The sequence below is a fragment of the Heterodontus francisci genome, chromosome 38 (genome assembly GCF_036365525.1).
Source record: "Heterodontus francisci isolate sHetFra1 chromosome 38, sHetFra1.hap1, whole genome shotgun sequence".
NCBI lineage: Eukaryota > Metazoa > Chordata > Chondrichthyes > Heterodontiformes > Heterodontidae > Heterodontus > Heterodontus francisci.
This window is the reverse complement of record NC_090408.1, coordinates 15089753-15109118: the sequence shown is the minus strand read 5'-3', so window position 1 is coordinate 15109118 and position 19366 is coordinate 15089753. Positions and strand designations below refer to the sequence as shown.

General features: G+C 43.4%; 1 long non-coding RNA gene across 1 annotated transcript in view; it reads right to left on the bottom strand.

Moving 5' to 3' along the window:
- Positions 1–8972: 8972 nt before the first annotated feature.
- The window catches only part of LOC137352310 (uncharacterized), a 75430-nt gene continuing 65036 nt past the window's right edge, over positions 8973–19366 (bottom strand). Inside the window, exon 4 of the long non-coding RNA XR_010969673.1 lies at positions 8973–9250. This is a non-coding gene — a long non-coding RNA (uncharacterized lncRNA). The remainder of the gene's footprint in view (positions 9251–19366) is intronic.

Here is a 19366-nt window from a genome sequence, read left to right as displayed (position 1 = left end):
CCCAGATCTCTCTGCATCTCAGAGCTCTGCAATCTCTCACCATTTAGATAATATGCTTCTTTTTATTCTTCCTGCCAAAATGGACAATTTCACATTGTGCTTCTGAGCCTGAGCTCCTGGTTTCTACTGTGACCAAATATTAAGATGGCTGCCCCATCCTGTTAATACGACTCAGAGAGAGTGCTGAAGTCAGGGCTATTCCAACTTCCCTTGCAATCAATTTCTTGTCAAAATGACTAATAGAATGCAAAAATGGATAAGAGTTTGGGGCCTGGATGGGGGATGACCATACTATTTTGCCATAAAAACATTGGGATATCAACAAGCAGAAGCTGGATTTCATTAGTTCTTAGCCAAGGTTAAACCCTGATGGCAGTGGAATTTAAAACAATAAAAGTGCATTGAAGAGGTCTATTATTCACCATATGAAATTGTTGAAATAGTGTATATTTTTGACCCACTAGATAGAATTTACAGCACAGAATAGGGACACAGCTCAACACAGGAAAGCAAACAAGTCGGAGGGAATAAGTTTCAAGGGAGTAAGACCAGGATGGATGGCCTCTACTTTAATGACAGGAGCATTACAGGTAAATCAGATGAGTTAAGGGCAAGGATTGACACATGGAATTGTGATATAGTAGCCATCACGGAGATATGGTTGAGGGAGGGGCAGGATTGGCAGCTCAATATCCCAGGATATAGAATCTTCAGGCGAGACAGCGGAGGGGGTAAAAGAGGAGGGGGCATTGCAATATTAGTTAAGGAGTCAGTTACTGTAGTAAGGAGAGATGATATCTTGGAGGGGGCATCAAATGAAGCTTTATGGGTAGAGTTTAGGAATAAAAAAGGGAAAGCCACATTGCTAGGTGTTTATTATAGATCCCCAGATAGTCAGTGGGAAATTGAGGAGCAAATATGTGCGCAATTTGCAGAGGTGTATAAAAATAATAATCTTCTTCTTTGGCCTCCTTGTCTCGAGAGACAATGGGTAAGCGCCTGGAGGTGGTCAGTGGTTTGTGGAGCAGCGCCTGGAGTGGCTATAAAGGCCAATTCTAGAGTGACAGACAAAAAATAAAAAAAATAATTTAAAAAATAATAGGTTAATAATAATTATATTAGGTGATTTCAACTTTCCCAACATTAATTGGGATAGTCATCGTGTTCAGGGCTTAGATGGAGTGGAGTTCTTAAAATGTACACAGGAGAACTTTTTAGCTCAATATGTAGAGGATCCAACAGGGAGGGTGCAGTGCTTGTCCTAATTCTGGAGAATGAAGCCAGACAGGTGGTTGATGTGTTGGTGGGGAATCATTTTGGTGATAGCGACCACAACATGGTACAATTTAAGCTTGTTATGGAGAAAGAAATAGACAAGTTGCAAAAAAAGGTTTTGGATTGGGGGACAGCAAATTTTAGTAAAATAAGGTAGGATCTGGCCAAGGTAGATTGGAAAGAGTTACTTGTTGGGAAATCTACAGAAGAGCAGTGGGGGGGCATTCAAAAAGGAAATGGGGAGGGTACAGGCCCAACATGTTCCCTCTAGGGTAATAGGTAGGAGCAACAAGCCCAGAGAACCATGGATGACCAGAAACATTCAGGGTATGATGAGTAGGAAAAGAGAGGCTTTTAGTCAATACAAGGAGAGCAAATCAATGGAAGCATTAGTGGAGTACAGAAAGTGTAGGAGCTTAAGAAAGCAATTAGGAGAGCAAAGAGGGGATATGAGAAAGCTCTGGCTGGTAAAAGTAGGGAAAATCCCAAGATATTCTCCAAGTATATCAATGGGAAGAGGATAACCAGAGAAAGAGTAGGACCCATTAGGCACCAAGGGGGAAATCTGTGGGTGGTGCCAGAGGACGTTGGTAGGGTGTTGAATGAATACTTCACATCTGTCTTCACCCAAGAGAATGAGGATGTAGTTATGCAACTCAGAGAGAGAGACTGTGAGGTTATTGAGCAAATTGTCATAGGGAGTGACAAGGTATTGGAGGTTTTGGCAGGCTTAAAAGTGGACAAATCTCCAGGTCCAGACGATTTGTGTCCCAGGATGCTGTGGGAGGCAAGGGTGGAGATTGCAGGGGCTCTGACCCAAATTTTCTATTCCTCTCTGGCCATGGGGGAGGTGCCAGAGGACTGGTCCCACTATGTGGTCCCACTATTTAAGAAAGGTTGTAGCGATAAGCCAGGGAACTACAGACCAGTGAGTCTCACGTCAGTGGTAGGGAAACTATTGGAGAAAATTCTGAAGGAGAGAATCTATCTCTACTTGGAGAGGCAAAATTTGATTAGGAATAGTCAGCATGGCTTTGTCAGATGGAGGCCATGCCTAACAAATTTGATTGAATTTTTTGAGCATGTGACCAGGTGTGTAGATGAGGGTAGTGCAGTTGATGTAGTTTACATGGATTTCAGCAAAGCCTTTGACAAGGTCCCACATGGGAGACTTATCAAGAAAGCAAATGCACGTGGGATACAGGGTAACTTGATAAGGTGGATTCAAAATTGACTTAGCTGTAGGAAACAGAGAGTGATGACAGACGGCTGTTTTAGTGACTGGAAGCCAGTGTCCAGTGGCGTACCACAGGGATCTGTGCTGGGTTCCCTATTGTTTGTCATTTATATAAATGACATAGATGACTATGTGGGGGGTAGGATCAGTAAGTTCGTGGATGACACAAAGATTGGCCGAGTGGTTAATAGTGAGGTTGAGTGTCTTGGGTTACAGGAAGATATAGATGGGATGGTCAAATGGGCAGAAAAGTGGCAGATGGAATTTAACCCTGAAAGGTGTGAGGTGATACACTTTGGAAGGAGTAATGTGACATGGAAGTATTCAATGAATGGCCAGACACTGGGAAGTTCCGAGGAACAAAGGGACCTTGGTGTGTTTGTCCATAGATCTCTGAAGGCAGAAGGGTAGGTTAATAGGGTGGTGAAAAAGGTATATGGGAGACTTGCCTTTATCAATCGAGGCATAGATTACAAAAGCAGGGAGGTCATGTTGGAGTTGTATAGAACTTTGGTAAGGCCACAGCTGGAGTACTGTATGCAATTCTGGTCGCCACATTATAGGAAGGATGTGATTGCATTGGAGGGGGTGCAGAGGCGATTCACCAGGATGGTGCCTGGGATGGAACATTTAAGCTATGAAGAGAGGTTGGAAAGGCTTGGGTTGTTTTCGCTGGAGCAGAGAAGACTGAGGGGTGACCTGATCGAGGTGTACAAGATTATGAGGGACATGGACAGGGTGGATAGGGAGCAGCTGTTCCCCTTAGTTGAAGGGTCAGTTACTAGGGGACACAAGTTTAAGGTGAGGGGCAGGAGGTTTAAGGGGGGTTTGAGGAAGAACTTTTTTACCCAGAGGGTGGTGACAGTCTGGAATGCCCGGCCTGGGAGGGTGGTAGAGGCAGGTTGCCTCACATCCTTTAAAAAGTACCCAGATGAGCTCTTGGCACATCATAACATTCAAGGCTATGGGCCAAGTGCTGGCAAATGGGATTAGGTAGACAGGTCAGGTGTCTTTAATGCATCGGTGCAGATTCGATGGGCCGAAGGGCCTCTTCTGCACTGTATTATTCTGTGATTCTGTGAAACAGGTCATTTGGCCCAACTGGTCTGTTCTGGTGTTTATGTTCCACACGAGCCTACTCCCACCTTACTTTATCTAACCCCATCTGTGTATCCTTCTATTCCTTTCCCCCTCATGTACTTATGTAGCTTCCCCTTAAATGCATCTATGCCATTTACTCCATGTGATAGCGAGTTCCCCATTCTAACCACTCTCTGGGTAAAGAAGTTTCTTCTGAATTCTTTATTGGATTTATTACTGATTATCTTATCTTTATGGTGCTATATTCTTCTTTGGCCTCCTTGTCTCGAGAGACAATGGGTAAGCGCCTGGAGGTGGTCAGTGGTGTGTGGAGCAGCGCCTGGAGTGGCTATAAAGGCCAATTCTAGAGTGACAGACTCTTCCACAGGTGCTGCAGAAAAATTTGTTTGTCGGGGCTGTTACACAGTTGGCTCTCTCCTTGCGCCTCTGTCTTTTTTACTGCCAACTGCTAAGTCTCTTCGACTCGCCACACTTTAGCCCCACCTTTATGGCTGCCCGCCAGCTCTGGCGAACGCTGGTAACTGACTCCCACGACTTGTGATCAATGTCACAGGACTTCATGTTGCATTTGCAGATGTCTTTAAAGTGGAGACATGGACGGCCGGTGGGTCTGATACCAGTGACGAGCTCGCTGTGCAATGTGTCCTTGGGGACCCTGCCATCTTCCATGCGGCTCACATGGCCAAGCCATCTCAAAGCGCCGCTGGCTCAGTAGGGTGTATATGCTGGGGATGTTGGCTGCCTCAAGGACTTCTGTGTTGGAGATATGGTCCTGCCACCTGATGCCAAGGATTCTCTGGAGGCAGCAAAGATGGAATGAGTTGAGACGGCGGTCTCGGCTGACATATGTTGTCCAGGCCTCGTTGCCTGGACAGATAAGTGGAGAGGACCCAGCAACATCCCAGCTGTAGTACTGAAACTTCTGCTCTGGAACAAACCATACCTCTAGCCCAGCTATTCCAGTATAGCTACAACATTGACACCTACTCAACAAAATGAAAGATTGCTCAGGTACGACCCATCCAAAAAAAAAACAAATCCAATCCAGCCAATTACCACCGATCAGTCTGTCAATCATCAGCAAAGCGATGAAAGGTGTTGCTGATTGTACTATCAAGCAATACTTACACACCAATAACCTGCTCACCAACATTCAGTTTGGATTCCCCCAGGACCACTCAGCTCCAGACCTTTTTATGGCCTCAGCCCAAATATGGGTAAAAGAGCTGAATTTGAAAGGTGAGGTAGAGTGACTGCCCTTGACAGCAAGGAGCTGTAGTAAAATTGAAGTCAATGGGAATCAAGGAGAAAACTCTCCACTGGCTGGAGTCATACCCAATATAAAGGAAGATTGTTGTGGTTATGAAAGGCGAATCATCTCAGCCCCATTGGCCAGAAAGTTAACTGGACCAGCCATATAAATGCAGTGGCTACAAGAGCCAACTCAACAAAATGAGACTGGGAATTCTGTGGCAAGTAACTCACCTCCTGACTCCCCAAAGCCTGTCCACCATCTACAAGGCACTAGTCAGGAGTGCAATGGAATACTGTCCACTTGCCTGGATGAGTGCAGCTCCAACACCACCCAGGACAAAGGAGCCCACCTGACTGGCACCCCATCCACCATCTTAAACTTTCACTCACTCCACCACCAGCACACAGTGGCAGCAGTGTGTACTATCTACAAGATGCACTGCAGCAACTTTCCAAGGCTTCTTCAACAGCGCCTTCCAAACCCGTGATCTCTACCACCTTGAAGGACAAGGGCAGCAGATGCATGGGAACACCACCACCTGCAAGTTCCCCTCCAAGTCACACACCATCCTGACTTGTCACTCGGTTAAAATCTGGAACTCCCTACCTAGCAGCTCTGTTAGTGTACCTACACCACATGGACTGCAGCAATTGACAAAGGCACTTCACCACCACCTTCTCAAAGGTAATAAATAATGGGCAATAAATGCTGGCCTTGCCAGTGAAGCCCGCATCCCATGAATGAATAAAAATAAACAGGGCCACCAATGATGGAGTGATTAAAATCTGGATTGTGCAAGAGGCCAAAGTTGATGGAGCACAGAGATCCCAGAGGGTTGTAGGGCTGGAGCAGGTTACAGAGATAGGGAGGGCTGAGGCCATGGATTGATTTGAAAACAAGGGTGAGAATTTTAACATTGATACATTGTTGCACCAGGAGCCAATGTAGTCCAGTGAGAAAAGGATTTTTTTTTAATTTGTTCATGGGATATGGGCGTCACTGGCTTGGCCAGCATTTATTGCCCATTCTTAATTGCCATAAAACTGAGTGGCTTGCTGTGCCAGAGGGCATTTAAGAGTCAACCACATTGCTGTGAATCTGGAGTCACACGTAGGCCAGACCAGGTAATGACAGCAGAATTCCTTCCCTAAAGGACATTAGTGAACCAGATGGGTTTTTACAACAATTGACAATGATTTCATGGTCACCATTAGAATCGCTTTTTAATTCCAGATTTATTAATTTTATTTATTTAGAGATACAGCACTGAAACTTTGGCCCACCGAGTCTGTGCCGCCCAAGAACCACCCATTTATACTAACCCTACAGTAATCCCATATTCCCTACCACCTACTTACACTAGGGGCAATCTAGAATGGCCAATTTACCTATCACCTGCAAGTCTTTGGCGGTGGGAGGAAACCGGAGCATCCGGCGAAAACCCACACGGTCACAGGGAGAACTTGCAAACTCCGCACAGGCAGTACCCAGAATTGAACCCGGGCCCCTGGAGTTGTGAGGCTGCGGTGCTATGATGGGTGAATGGGACTTGATATGAACTAGGATACGGGAAGCAGAGTTTTAGATGAGCTTAATGTTACAGGAGGCATAAGGTGGGAAACCAGCCAGTAAAGCATTGGAATAGTTGAGTCCACAGGTAAGAAAGGCATGGATGAGCTTTTGAACAGCATATGAACTGAAGCTGGCTGGAAACGGGCAATGTTACAGAGTTGGATGTAGACAGTCTTGGTGATGGAGTGGGCATGTGGTCAGAAGCTTAGCTCAGGATGAAGTAGAATACCTAAGTTGTGACATATAGATAAGAATGGAATGGGGGTGAGGGCAGCCCCATCCCATTAGACATCGGAGAACCGGCATTGGAGGAGGATAGTGTGTTCAACTGTGTCAAAGGCAGCAAACTGGTCCACAAGGATATGGATGCCAGGTCACAGACACATAGGATGTTATTTGTGACTTTGATAAAGGCTGATTCAGTGCTACGTCAGGGGTGGAAGCCTGATTGGAGGAATTCAAATATGGCATTATAGGAAAAATCGGCATGGATTTGGGAGGTGACATCAGGTTCTAGGACATCACAGCTGCCAAACGAAACACAATAAATAACTTGCATTTATATAGGACCTTTCACATTCTCAGCATTTTCAAAAGTGCTTCACAGGCAATGATTTATTTTGAAGTAATATAGACAATGGGCAGCACAGTGGCGCGGTGGTTAACACCGCAATTTCCCAGCTCCAGTGACCCGGGTTCAGTTCTGGGTAATGCCTGTGTGGAGTTTGTAAGTGGGTTTCCACCGGGTGCTCTGGCTTCCTTCCACAGCCAAAGACTTGAAGGTTGATAGGTAAATTGGCCATTGTAAATTGCCCCTAGTGTAGGTAGGTGGTAGGAGAATGGTGGGGATGTGGTAGGGAATATGGGGATTAATGCAGGATTAGTATAAATGGGTGGTTGTTGGCTGGCACAGACTCAGTGGGCCAAAGGGCCTGTTTCAGTGCTGTACCACTCTAACTGCAGCAGCCAATTTATGCACAGCAGGATCCCACAAACAAGAGATAAACAACTATTGTTTTTGCAGTGTTCGTCGAGGGATTAATGTCAACCAAGGTACAAGAACTCACTTAGTCCCATGGGAATTTTCCATCCACTTGAATAAATGCATGAGGTCTCCATTTGAAACACTTAACATGTTGTCTGAAAGGTAGCACCTCCAACAGTACAGCATTCTCTTAGTACTGCGCTGAAGTGTCAGCTTAGATTTTGGTGCTCAAGTCCTGATATGGAGTTTGAACCCACAAGCTTCTGACTCAGAGGTGAGAGTGTTACCCACTGAGACAAACTGTCACATATTGAAAAATGGATTAAACCTTTCCCTTATATTTCAGTTTTCAATATAGAAATCAGAATTTGACAAAGTGGTAATTAAAAGCTTAAATGATAATCATAAACCTTTATGCAAGGCTAGGCTATGTGATCACCTGAGCACCTTGATGAGATTGTCTATCTATCCAGTATTTCCTCTCCTGTCTGTTGATAGGCCCACTGTTGCTATAGTATCAATCAGATGATGTCATAGATATGTGAGTTCTATGTCACTGTCATCCCTCTTGCCCTTTCACCTGTGTCACACAGCCTTTATATTGTTCAATGTGCTCACAACACAATGATAACAGCTTTTCAAAATTGTTTAGATGACAAATAGATATTTATGGTAGCAATTCCACCTCAGGGTTCTTTTGACAAGTTTAAGATACCAGAGCTGTTTGACTGCTTCATTTCCTTGTGCAATGTAATTTCCGTAATACACTATATACTTTTACAGTATAGAAGACTATTTATTGGTCCTATTGTGTCTGTGTTAGCTCTTTGCTAGAGTAGTCCAAACCTAATGCCACTGCCCACACTTTCCCTTGTCTTCATCTGCTTCAAATATTTATCCAATTTTCCCATAAATGATGGTTCCTATTTCATTTATTTGATCCCGAGTTGTCTATATTTCACTTCTTTCCATTCAAAGTATACTCTCACTCTTTGTTTCTCTTTCCATTATGTATTACCTTGCACATATTCACATTACAATGCATCAGTTATCTGTCTGCCTGTTCTGCCAACCTCTCCATGTTCCACTGAAGTCTCTCCCTCCTGTCTGCTCTGGAGACTCCAGTTCTAATGAAGGGTCACTGACCTGAAACATTAACACTGCTTCTCTCTCCACAGATGCTGCCAGACCTGCTGAGTATTTCCAGCATTTCTTGTTTTTATTTCAGATTTCCAACATCTGCAGTATTTTGCCTTTATTTAAATGTTTACCCAGTTATCGATACAGCCAATTATATGCTCTACTTTTTATCCCAGAATAAAATACACCAACCAGGTTTCTTTACTAAACAAAATTATCAGTTTATTATAAAACAAGACTTAACCAGTAACAAAGCAAAACATTAACACGCTGGTTAAAATATGAAAGTTCCCTTTTTAAAAATTCTGCAATTACACTCACACACACACTGGGAAAAAATACTATAGTTCACTCTGCAGAGGTCTGTTACAAAAAAAAGACAAAAAAAAACTACTTTGGCCAAATACTTGCTAATTCTTGACAAAGAAAGAAGATATGGAAGGAAGTCAGTTGTCCCTTTTTTTGGTCTGCCATCCGGGTATACAGAGACGGGTCACTGGGATCGTTTCAGAAGCTGTCCGTTCTGGAGATGTCCAGAGTTATTCTAGTCGGCTTTCTAAGAGAAATGTGGCATCAAGGTTTTTCCACCAGCACAGGCTTGAATCGCAGAATTTTTTTTCAGCTCCTCAGGAGTTATATGGCACCAGGGATTTTTTGTTCCCCACACTGGATCTTGGCAGGATTTCTACAAAAAAGTAGAGAAAGAGGTGAGCTGGGTGACTTCTTTTTCCTTGGCAGGAAAACACCAACTGTCTTGCAGTTCACACTGCAACTAATTGAAAACAATGTTCAAACCCCAGAGGGTCAACCTCCTGACCTCCACAAACCTTGACATGTGGCTTCTCTGTAACCATTTTTCCCAGGTCACCGAGGGTTCTGCTGTTTTCTGAGCCCAAATCACAGGTGGCCTCCAGCACAGGTGGCTTTCAAACCACGGGCTGAATTTTAATTGCGTGCCGCGCGCTTTCAACTCGGCAGTCTTCCAACACGGAAGTGCCGCCGAGGAGCCCCCACGATATTACGCGTGGGGGTTCATTTAAATAGAGGGGTTGGAGTGGCCACCATGTCCCCGGCATCCGGCACCACTGCGCAGGTGCCGGGACCATTTTTAAAGGGCTTTAAGCCCTCAGCAAAAATTACAATTGTTAAAGGTGTGGCATTATTAATTTTTATTTACATAAAAACTCTTGTGATGGAGGCCCTTCCCCAAGCCCCACAATGGTCATTTCATTGCTCAGGATAACCAAAAAATGCCTTTGTCCCTAACCGAACTTTACCCCCCGACCTTGAAACTTTTGCCCTTCAACCCCTTCCCACCATTCACACAACCAATCAAAATTGTTTTGCCCGCTCCCCAATCCCTCCCACCCTGAAAATTTTATTCCTCCCCCCTCCCCACCAGATTCTCGCCTCGGAACTAGTTCCGAAGGACGCAAAGCACAAATGGCGGCCGTAAAATTGGCGTGGGATGGCAGCCACCTGCAGGTGAGTATATTTACATATTATTAATGTTAATTTACATATGCAGTTGAAGGCGGCAGGAAGCCGCAACAAAGTCCCCCCTCCCCCCACCGGTTACATGCAGCGGGCCCTTCTTGATGTCGAGGTGGGCCTCTCCCCACAGAATTTTACCGGCCCTGTGCCGCGACCCATCGGATCGAGGGGCCGGTAAAATTCAGCCCCACATCTCAAGACCTATCGGCGAACTTGGTAAAAAAAAATCCATGGAATCTTTTCAGTTTTTGCACAATTTTCCAAAAATAAAATATAAAAAAAAATAATAGGAGCACTTTCGGAACAATAGGCAACTATAAATGTGAACACAGGAACTTACAATGGGAAAAAGTGGGCATAAACTCTAACATAAATAATGACAATGGAAAAGTTTTGTAGATAGTAAGTGTGCAGATGTTAGATACTATACCAATATAGTGCTTGAGGTATTGTTTATGGTCAGTTTATAAAGACACTTTTTTATATCTAGAGATGGCAACAGAACTGATAAAGACTTCAGACACTCATTCGCTATTTGCTACAGCTTAAAGCACCATTGTGACAGCTGACATTTCAAAACTGAATATGAAATGCTGACATAGTCATAGAGTCATAGAGTCGTACAGCATAGAAACAGGCCTTTCAGCCCACCGTGTCCATGCCGACCATAATGCCTATCTATACTAATGCCACCTGCCTGCATTAATTCCATATCCCTCTATGCCTTGCTCATTCAACTACCTGTCCAGATGCCTCTTAAATGTCGCTACTGTTCCTGCCTCCACCTCCTCCTCTGGCAGCTCATTCCAGATACTCACTATTCTTTGTGTGAAAAATTTACCCCTTTGATCCTCTTTAAACCTCCTCCCTCTCACCTTAAATCTATGCCCTCTAGTTTTACTCACCCCTACCATGGGAAACAGACTCTGGCTATCTACCCTATCTATGCCTCTCATAATTCTATATACCTCTATCATGTCCCCTCTCAGCCTCCTTCACTCCAGGAAAACAGACCCAGCCTATCCAATCTCTCTTTATAACTCAAGCCCTCCAAACCAGGCAACATCCTTGTGAATCTTTTCTGCACTCTCTCTAGCTTAATCACATCTTTCCTGTAGTGCGGCCGACCAGAACTGCACACAGTACTCCAAATGTGGCCTAACCAACGTTATGCACAACTGTAACATGACTTCCCAACTCTTGTACTCAATGCCTCGGCCGATGAAGGCAAGCATGCCACACACGTTCTTCACCACCCTGTCTACCTGTGTTGCCACTTTCAGGGAACTATGTACTTGCACCCCAAGGTCTCTCTGCTCAACAACACTCCCCAGGGCCCTGCCATTCTCTGTATATGTCCTGCCCTGTTTTAACTTCCCAAAATGCATCACTTCAAACTTGTCTGCATTAAATTCCATTTGCCAATCCCTTGCTCACTTTCCCAGTAGATCTATATCCTGTTGTAACCTCAGACAACCTTCTTCACTGTCCACTATACCACCAATTTTGGTGTCAGCTGCAAACTTATTAATCATGCCCCCTACATTCACATACAAGTCATTAATATATATGACAAACAGAGGGCCCAGCACCGATCCCTGCAGCACACCACTGGTCACCGGCCTCCAATCTGAAAAACAACCCTCCACTACCACCCTCTGCCTCCTATCACCAAGCCAATTTTGTATCCAATTGGCTAGCTCACCCTGGATCCCATGTGTTCGAACCTTCTGGACCAGCCTACCATGCGGGACCTGTCAAAGGCCTTGCTAAAGTCCATGTAGACAATGTCCAGCACCCTGCCCTCGTCAATCCTCTTGGTCACCTCCCTAAAAAACTCAATCAAATTCGTGAGGCATGATTTCCCACGTACAAAGAAGTTTTTGTAATTGTGTAAGTTTTTGTAAGTTTTGAAATTGTGCCCTGCACACACAAGTGTAGGTAATTAATATAGATCAAGAAAAGCACTGGGCCTAATACTGAAGCCCAGGAGAACACCACTATATACCGTCCACCAGTCTGAAAAACAACTGTTCAGCATGACTGTCATTCAGCCAACTTTGTATCCATGCTGTCACAGTGCTTTTTATTCCGTGGACGTCAATTTTGCTGACAAGTCTGTTATGTGGCTTATGTGACTGTATCTGAACGATCTCCTTTTTAAAGGCAGCCCTTTAAGAAGTAACAGTTCTGCCTGTTACAGTTCTGCCGGTCAATCTTTGATTCCAATTTACCTGGGCTGGATCCATTCTCACTCCATTGAAATTGCACCCCCCCATTACTTGTTTTTGCTCTGGATTGCTCTTTGTTCTTTTCCATAGCTAACCCAAACCTTATGATACTATGATAATTGTTCCCTAAATGTTCCCCTACTGATACTTGACCCACATGTCCCACCTCATTCCCCAGAACCAGATCCAGCAATGCCTCCTTCCTCGTTGGACTGGCAACATACCGATCTAGAAAATTCTCAACACACTTCAGAAACTCTTCTCCAGCTCTGCCCTTTACACTGTTACTATCCCAGTCTAGATTAGGATAATTAAAGTCCCTCATTAAAACTGCTCTATAGTTTATGCATCTCTCTGTAATTTCCTTGGAAATTTATTCCTCTATATCTTTCCCACTAATTCATCACCTATAGAATACATCCAGTAGTATAATGGTACCTCAATTGTTTCTTAGTTGTAACCAAATAGATTCTGTCCTTGACCCTCTTGGACATCCTCCGACTCCACCACTGTAAAATTATCCTTAATGAATACTGCCACCCCTCCTCCTTTCTTTCCTTCCCTAAACACCTTGCATCCAGGAATATTTAGTACACATGCCTGCCCTTTTTTGAGCCAAGTCTCTAGTAATTTGCCTTGATACACGTTGACAACAAAGCATGAACAAAAATTGTAACACCAGGAAATGTGAAACTTTTTCAAGATTCTTAATTGTATATGTATTTAAGAATTAGATTTTCTACAGCACTGAAATGTATTTCCAACATCCAGTCCTCATAAAGCTTCATATTGACCCTGATTTTGTAGCAGTAATGATGGAGAAACTGTTAGTGCTCATCGTCATTACTCCACTGAAATTGACAGCAACTTCTGGAGTTCACACGTGCAGAATAAAGTGGAAATCCAGAAGCTGCTGTCAGTGATTCTACACTTCTCCAGAGGGTGCGCTATTGAAGCACCAACTCACACAACCCAGACTGCAATCAATGGGAAATCTATGAGCTGACGAGAACTTCCACTCTTATCCTGTTAGCTTCACTGCAAAAACCTTTGAAAAAGTTATACCTTGTTGAATGAGGTAACTGTTTTTTTTTAAATGGCACACTAATTTCATAATTACTGCTAAATACCCTCACTGGCCCTGAAAGGCTAATTTTAATTTGTAGAATCTTAAATTTCTCCATAATGATAAAATGCTCCATATATTTTTTAACTCATTTTTCTTAAAATAACGTTTCTTTATTTTATCTTCTTTTTAATCTGGTCTTTATCATTTTTTCTGCTATTCGAAAATTTTAATTAAAAGTGAAGGATATTAACTTCCTTTAATAAAAGCAAAATACTGCGGATGCTGGAAATCTGAAATAAAAACAGAAAGTGCTGGAAATACTCAGCAGGTCTGGCAGCATCTGTGGAGAGAGAAACAGATTTCAAGTTTCAGGTCAGTGACCTTTCATCAGAACTGGCAAAGGTTGCCAGAATTAGCTGTAAATCAGGAAGCAGAAGGGAGGGAGGAAATCAAGAAAATGATAATCAACAGGAAAGTAGTACTGAGCAAATTGTTGGAGTTGCAGGCTGGCATGTCCTTGGGTCCTGATGGACTTCGTCCTCGGGTCTTAAAAGAAGTGGCTAGTGAGATAGTTGATGCGTTGGTTTTAATTTTCCAAAATTCCCTAGATTTGTTGAAGCTTCCATTGGATTGAAAATAGAAAATGTAACTCCTTTACTCAAAAAGGGAGGGAGACAGAAAGCAGGAAACTACAGGTTAGTTAGCTTAACATCTGTCATTGGGAAAACGTTGTCAGCTATTATTAAAGACAGGGCACATAGAAAAATTCAAGGTAATTAGGCAGAGTCAATGTGGTTTTGTGAAAGGGAAATCATGTTTGACAAATTTATTGGAGTTCTTTGAAGAACTAACATGTGCTGTGGATAAAGGGGAACTGGTGGATGTATTGTACTTGGATTTCCAGAAAGCATTTGATCAGGTCCCACATCAAAGGTTACTGCAGAAAATAAAAGCTCATGGTGTAGGGGGTAACATATTGGCATAGATAGAAGATTAGCTAGCTAACAGAAAACAGAGAGTAGGCATAAATGGGTCATTTTTTGGTTGGCACTATGTAACGCGTGGTGTGCCACAGGGATCAGTGTTGGGCCTCAACTTTTTACAATTTATATAAATGACTTGGATGAAGGGACTGAAGGTATGGTTGCTAACATTGCTGATGACACAAAGATTGGTAGGAAAGTAAGTTGTGAAGAGGACATAAGGAGGCTACAAAAAGATATAGATACGTTAAGTGAATGGGCAAAGATCTGGTAAATGGAGTATAACGTAGGAAAATATGAAATTGTCCATTTTGGCTGGAAGAATTAAAAAGCATATTATCTAAATGGTGAGATAGTGCAGAGCTCGGAGATGCAGAGGGATCTGGGTGTTCGAGTGCATGAATCGCAAAAGATTAGAATGCAGGTACAGCAAATAATTAGGAAAACTAATAGAATGTTAGCATTTATTGCAAGGAGAATTGGATAGGAAAGTAGGGAGGTTATGCTTCAGCTATACAGGGCATTGGTGAGACCACATTCTGTTTCCTCTTTTGGGAGAATCCAGAACTAGGGGTAACTATTTAAAAATAAGAGTTCACCCATTTAAGCCTGAGTTGTGGAGAATGTTTTTTCTCAGAGGCCATGAGTCTTTGGAATTCTCTTCCTCAAAAGGCAGTGGAAGCAAAGTCTTTGAATATTTTAAAGGCAAAGGTAGATAGATTCTTGATCAGCAAGGGGGTGAAAGGTTATTGGGGGCACACGGGAATGTGGAGTTGAGGTTACAATCAGATCAGTCATGATTGTTTTTCTTCAGGTTTGCACTTGCTGATGTTCTATATTCAGTATATTCACACCTAATCTGTACTAATGCTTTGTCTTTCAAAACACCATTAACATATTGTTTGCCTTTGCTCCGTGACCTTTTGGTCAGCTATGTGGCCTGGTCCAATCTGCACCTTCTCCTTTGTTATCTCTTGCCCAACCCCCACCTCACTTGTTTATAATCTGTGACTTTTCTAATATTTGTCAGTTCCGAAGAAGGGTCACTGACCCGAAACGTTAACTCTGCTTCTCTTTCCACAGATGCTGCCAGACCTGCTGAGTGAATCCAGCATTTCTTGTTTTTGTTTCAGTCATGATCTTGTTGAATGGTGGAGCAGGCTCGAGGGGCCGAGTGGCCTATTTCTGCTCCTAATTCGTATGGTTGTATAGAGACATGTTAGAAGTGGTGGGGGTGGGGGAAAAGGGTGGACGGGTCCGATATTGCATGGAAAACCTGTAGGTAGGTTCAGCGTGGCTGTCAAAGGCATTTTAATGGAGCCAGCTCATCAGCAGGAGTGACGAGGACCTGGTCAACATGATCTGAACTCCAATGTTTAACGGGCTAACACAAAAATCAAATTTGGAGGAGTTTGGATTGGAGGCAAGAGATGAAGAGCTTTGACAATGGAATCAAGGTGATCAAAGGCTGCACCCTGCTTCAATGACGGCTCCCTTTATGTATTGCTGGGTTCGTAAGGAGTCAGAAAGAGATACCTGCTGCTAGTACTAAGATGGTGTAATTGGAGGTGGCCCAGGAGGTCAGCAGCAGTATTGGCCCTTGCTACTGGCTTCAGCACAGAAAGCAGTTTAACGAGCTAACCAGGTCAGGAAAGGTGAGTACAGTTGCACATTTACCTACATCCTGCTGTGCACATCACCCCAACCCCACATACTGCTTTGTCAAGCTACTCCATCAGATCACGCCTCACTCTCACCCATCCTTCTTGCTATGCTACTCCTCACAACCCTGTTTATCCATCCACTGCTGCCACTCACGCTCATCTTTTGAAATTTCATGCCTCTCCCTGCTAGTCATCCCCACCAAATGCAATGCATCCATCTGGTGAACATAAACTATTAGTCACTCCTAGGTCAGTTCTTTTCCTCATTGAAGAAGAGAGCATAGAACACAAGAGAGGAGAGAATCAGAGGTAGTCCTCCACAGATTTCCAAGATCACAACTGCAGAGGACCAGACCCTGGAGATCAGCAGAGTTTTAACATCCCTGGACATCAGAGATGAGAAGACAGGGATCTCGCAACTGCATGGTACTACAATTAAATATCAGCAACACATATTATACAACACTCGGGCACGTTGGCTTGATTTCATGAGTGAGAAATACAATCACCTTCATGATACGTTTCAACATACTTACCTTGCTGGTACTAATTCTTATCACTTCTCCCTGCCAGGGCCTCATGTGCAGCAGGTGTCCATGGACTTCAGGGATGATAAATCCTCAAAGAGTCTGCTTACTACTGAGGGTGCAATGCAACGGAACTCATGCTTACTGTGCACCAGCTCAGATAGTTGTACTTCAATGGACCGGTTACACAGATAGTTGGGTTTTCACCTGGTGACTCACACTTCACAAGTGAGCACGAGCAGGCAGTGGAGAGTCTACATCAGAGGGCGCAGAACTCTCCAAGCTCTGCTCAGCTGGACACAGATGCTCTTTTCTGGGGACCATCGATAAAAAGGAGAATCAATGAAGAGCAGTAGTGAAAGTGTGATGCACTGACAGGCCCACCACAATACACTGAGAACAACTTCAGAAAGAATGGAGCAGCCAACCTCAAACATAAGTGTGTTGATGCTGCAGAAAATTGCATGGATAGCGTGGCCACCTCCATTGAATATCAAATGCTGCAATCAAATGAGTCCATGCATAGTCATGCAGACTCTGGACACCAACTTGACTCCACATTAAATAGGATGGCAGGTACCATGTCCTTGGCCTTACAGTACCATACTGATCTGCATCAAAGTATCTATCTCCAACAGAGTAATAGCAGTTTGTGTGGCTGGGCCATGAGAGGGATGATGACAAAAGGGGACATGGAAATGGGGACGACTCAAAGTGCTTCACATCTCATCTGTTGCTAACACACACTCAATCAGTACCTGACATGCTTGCATGTGTACCAATGGCCGAGTCTGTCCCTGCACAGGTGCAGGTGGAGTGGTCTTTTGCAGGGCCCTCACGGGCTCCAAAACAGAGGTCAACAGCCAAGAGTACCTCAGTAGTCAGAGCAGGGATCTAAACAGCCCACCCCTACCTCTGCTGAAATCACAGGGGTTGCGCCACACAGCAGCAATAGGAAAAGGAACAGTAACGCTTTGTAGTTGCAGAAGGGTGTGCACATGGGTGGATGATAAAATGGTACGCTGCAAAGTTTTTGGTCTTTGGTAGAATCACATAAGTTTTATTAGTTTGTATCACTTTCCTGCCTTACCCATTTTTGGCTACTAGATTGTAAGTCGCCTTTTCAGTTGCTTGATGATGAATGGGAAAATGAGAATTGATGGGGGATGTGAAAGGGGTGATTGGTTGTTTGCAGGACTGCTGTAATTGTGACATTGCATGTGGTTCTGGTCCCCTGGTGCAATCTAAGCGAACTCTGCAATAATAATGGGATTCCTGGAATTCCAGACAACAATGTGAGAAGTTGATGCTGCTTTGCCTTTATCACCATCCTCCTCATCTTAGGAACACAGGAACAGGAGTAGGCCACTTAGCACCTCGAGCCTGTTCTGCCATTCAATGAGATCATGGCTGCTGTGTGACCTAACTCCATATTCCTGCCTTTGCCCCATATCCTTTAAAACCTTTGGTTAACAACAATTTATCAATCTCTGACTTTAAATTAACAATTAATGTAGCATCAACTGCCATTTGCAGAACAATGTTCCAAACTTCAACCATCCTTTGCGCATAGAAGTGTTGGCTAACTTCACTCCTGAAAGACCTGGCATAATTGTAGACTATGACCCTCTAGTCTTAGACTACACAACAGTGGAAATAATTTCTCTAGTTATTCTATCATTCCCATTAATATATCAAAAAACTTTGATCAAATAACCCCTTAATCTTCTAAATTCCAGGGAATACATCCCTGGTTTATGTAATCATTCCTTGTAATTTAACCCATGGAATTCAGGTAGTAATTCTAGTCAATCTGTGCAGCACTCTCTCCGAGGCCGATATATCCTTCCTAAGGTGTGGTGCCCAAAACGGAATAGTTTCCAGGTGTGGTCTAACCAGGCTTTTGTGTAGCTTCAACATGTCTTCTACCACCTTGTATTCAAGGATTTTAGATATAAAAGCCAATGTTTCATTGACCTTTTTGATTACTTTCTGTGCCTGCCCATGGCATTTTAATGATCTATGTACGTAGATCCTTAATTCTCCATGGACCTCCACCATTTCTAGCTCCTCACCATTTAGAAAGTTCTCTGATCTATGCTTTTTAAGTCTAAATTGGATGACCACACACTTGCCTACATTGAAATCCATTTACTACAGTTTTTCCTATTCACTTAATCTATTAATATATTTATGTCATTTTAAGGTCCCACTTACACTGCTTACAATGCCGTGTATTTTTGTGTCATTAGCAAAATTGGGTTTGTGGCTCTCCATTCCATCATCCTAGTTGTTAATAAATGCAGTGAATATTTGAGGACCAACACACATCCCTGTGGGATACCACTAGCCACATCCTGCCAATTAGAGTAACTGCCCATTATCCCAACTTTCTATCTCTTGCTGCTCAGCCAATGTCCTTGACAGCTTTGTCCTCAATTTGTCCTTACTTTCATGAGCTTCAATTTTATTTAACAGTATTTTATGAGGGACTTTATCAAATGCCTTGGAAGACTATATATATTTATAGACATTCCCCTGTCCACTACTTCAGTCATCTCTTCAAAAAATTCAATCAGATGCAAATGGAATGACTTGCCCTTTACAAATTCATGCTGGCACTCTTTAATCAGTTGAAAAGATGTTCAGTCATTCAATCCCTAATTATAGACTCTAGTCATTTCCCGATAACAGATGTTAGGCGAACTGGTCTATAATTCCCTGGTTTTCATCTCTTCCCCTTTCTTAAATAGCAATTTTCCAATCTAAAGGAACAGTTCCTGAATCGAGAAAACTTAGAAAGATTATAGTTAGGCCATCTGCAATATTCTCA